The sequence below is a fragment of the Puntigrus tetrazona genome, chromosome 5 (genome assembly GCF_018831695.1).
Source record: "Puntigrus tetrazona isolate hp1 chromosome 5, ASM1883169v1, whole genome shotgun sequence".
NCBI lineage: Eukaryota > Metazoa > Chordata > Actinopteri > Cypriniformes > Cyprinidae > Puntigrus > Puntigrus tetrazona.
Genome location: NC_056703.1, coordinates 15,978,749 through 15,982,304, shown reverse-complemented (window position 1 = coordinate 15,982,304; position 3,556 = coordinate 15,978,749).

Genomic DNA, 3,556 nt, shown 5'->3' with positions numbered 1-3,556 from the left:
TGTTGAAGACACACGGCATATTTGCCATATCATATGGAGCTGTATTAGGTTTCTGTGGATAATTTCAGCCCTAAACTTTTCATACCAATTTGTAAAATTGAAATGCTGTCGCAGTTTTTCAATAAGCATGAAGTAACATGCAGGCGAAGATTCGCAATTGAGGGAGGAAATAATTTACTTCAAGGGTTTGGGTTTCAGTGTTGTAAGCAGTATGTGTTTGCTTTCTCATGACATAATGACATTAAAAGGTCAGACAACGCTTGCTACGTGTTCCAGTATTATCACATTCTTGTGAGGAGGCTTCAGGGAGCATCCTCCACTGGGTTCCAGTGTGTGTTTACATAGCCATTATTTAGTGCTGCACTCATTACACTAGAAGATGAAGATCTCATGCTTTAGTTGTCACAGTCTGAACTCCCACATGTGGCACGCTTGTGCGCGTTAATTACGTTTTCCATTAATGTACATCACACCAAATGAGGCCCAAGTAGGATGTTTTTTTCTTCTTCTTTGACAGGAGGAGTCGGATGTTATGCAAATTGCTCACAGCAGGTGAAGTGTCTGTGTGGATGATTAAGGCTAAATAACATATTTTAAAGAAGTATGTGAGCACAGATGCCAACGTTCTTCATTTTATGAGCATTTTGAAGTATTTAATTAGAAACGTGATGGGAATGCCAATTTCTTAAAGGGTTAGTTCACACCCAAATTAAAATAAAAGATATTTTTGCTGAACCTCTGATGAATATCTGACCCTCAATAGACAGCAACATGTCAGCAGCAAAATGTTTCCAGGTCTAGAAACATAACGTTAGTAAATTGGTTTGGAACAACATGAGGGTGAGCAACTAATGACGGATTTTTCCATTTGGGGTGAACTATTTTGCAAAACAAGTTACGCTCGTTTGAGGTGGATTTTGACTTGTGTTAGAAGGATTAATGCTAACAAAGGGCAATGTAATGAATTTCAAATGAGCATTCAAAAAAGTCATTTCATCAAGTACAAGATGTTCCTTGATCAGCATTCTTGTTAATCCTGGAACAACATTCCAATCAACCAATCAGATTTGAGGAATGCTTTTTCAGGAAATATCTGTTTTAGGCTTATGATCAGGGTTAGATGCTTTTACACCCTTTAATCAGCTATCATTTCCAATTGATTTTAGGAATAATTTTTAAGTAGGGTTAGGTTTTAGTGGTGGGGATTGGGATAAGTCTATATTTTTGATCCAGGATCATATCTCACGGCATTTAGGACATTCCTGCTTCAACGTCCCTTATATACAATGCTGATAATCCATATGCTAGTGATACATCTGACAACATAAATGACACAGGGAATCAAGATTGCATGGTGGGTTGTTTTTCTGCCACAATTAACGTGATAGACGGAAGATAGACATTGGCTGGTATCTCAACAAAGCCAAGATGATCTCTAGACAGCATTACCTAATAATAACAGTGGTCCAACATAAACCTGATTACATATTATCAACCCAGAAGAGACAGAGGCATACATAATAAAATAGCTTTGTAGAGTCGCTAATATTACAAAGGCGCACGGTTTAGTTCATATTACTTGTTCACCTGACCTTAATTTAGTTTTGGTATCTCTGCAGCAGGATATAAGGATATGCTTTCTATGAATTTGCTGCAGCTGATTATCTGACTGGTATGATTTACACTGAGCAGTCTAGTGACAGGTCATTTATCTGTAACATATAGCTGAACAACTGCATGCAAAGAAAAACTAAACATACCCAGCAAGTCTTTCCCTTTCAGAACAATTGCCCTTCACCCTGTATTTAGACATAAGGACCTCACTAATGTAGAGGAATTTGTTCTAAGATGAGGGGGTGAGTGAGTCTAGGCATTCCGTTCCTGTTGAGCATGCCTGTGACTTTGCTCTGCTGATTCCAGTAATGGTTTTGGACTTGGGGCAATGTATTTATTGAAGAATAACCTTGAGGAATTCCATTCTGGACAATAAAATCTTGAGAGCAACTGAGTGTTCATGTTCTTCTCAGTTAACCAATCGATCTATGGTCTTATTACATTCGAGACATTACATTAAACAGATCTTAAGAAAAAAGTTTAACAGTGAAAACGGACCATATGTGGTAGCCGTTTGTGAGATGTTTGCTAGCTGCAAAAGATTAACTGTATTAAATGTACGTTAACATTGCTTTCACCTTTTTGGGTATTTATGGGAAATAGTGCTTCTTGATGGCACGTTGGTGTAAAGGGAAAAATGTGGGAGAGTGGGATAAGACCATGCTGTCATGGAAGAGGAATGTGGTGGCAAGGTCAGGTAGAATTAACGCTTATGTAAGTTATTATAACAATATGATGTTTTTTAAAAAACAGTGTCCGTGTAAAATAAAAAAACTAACATTTTAGGCACAGTTCAGAAACAACACTGTATTGCACATTCTGTTATATAATACAAGCTTTTCTAGATTTCCGGAGACTTTTTGGAGTTGCTCAACTACGGCCATAAGAGTGTTACCACATTGTGCTTTCATACAGTGTTTCTGGCCGTCATGAATCAAACCATGGCACCACCAAACACATCAGTCACAGTCCTGACGACACTGTAATCAGTGTCTCACAAACACACACCAAGGAGACTCTCTGGTCTGCACAGACACCCCCCTCTTTTGGGGCTGCAGCATCAATTACAGCATATGGGTCGGCTTTGCCCCTTCAAAGTGTTACTGGAAATGTTGCAGCGTGTGAGTGTGAGTGCGCACGTGTGTATGAAGATGACTTATTTCCTCTGATGTGTATTCCTTCAAACAATGCAACACCGCAACCGCCGGTGTCCTATGGAAATCATTACCACGACTGTGTTTGCATGACAACCAAAAACCTCATGCTACAACTGTTTTATTAACTTACCTCCGAGGACTGACATTTTGATCTGGTTAATTCGGGCGTTTGAGGGATTGGGGGGAAGGAAGGCAGTCGCTTTGTGATGACTCAGCCATTTTGTCTGCTACTTTGAGAAGGAGAGACATAAAGCAAGAGCCAGCTGAATAAAAGTAGTGCTTCTGCAACAACCCTGAGCAGCTCATTTAACAGTATGTGGTATTAGTACATAGAAAAATGGGCATCATACTAATGCATAAACGTATTATATTATAGACATATATTATAGTGTAATATCTTGGTAAATATGCTTACTAGAAAGTTTAACGAGAGGAAACGCTTAAAACTGTGCTTGTCTCCCCCTGCAGGGCATATTATAGTACTGACTTTCTTATATAACAAGCTGATCAGATTGATTCCCATTTTTGTGCAAGATACACTGACAGAAATGGATATAGGATTTACTTGAAATTGAAATTTATAATCATAAAGGAACATCGAATTAAACATGAAATATTAAAGCAGAAAGATTGAAAGTTTTTTATGTAACACTTTTACAGTGTATCAGGAACAATGGATTTATATATAAATATATTACATATATTTTAAATGTTTATTACATTAAAATGTGTTAATGCAACCAACTTTCAACATATAATAGCAAATAAAAACACACACAAATAAA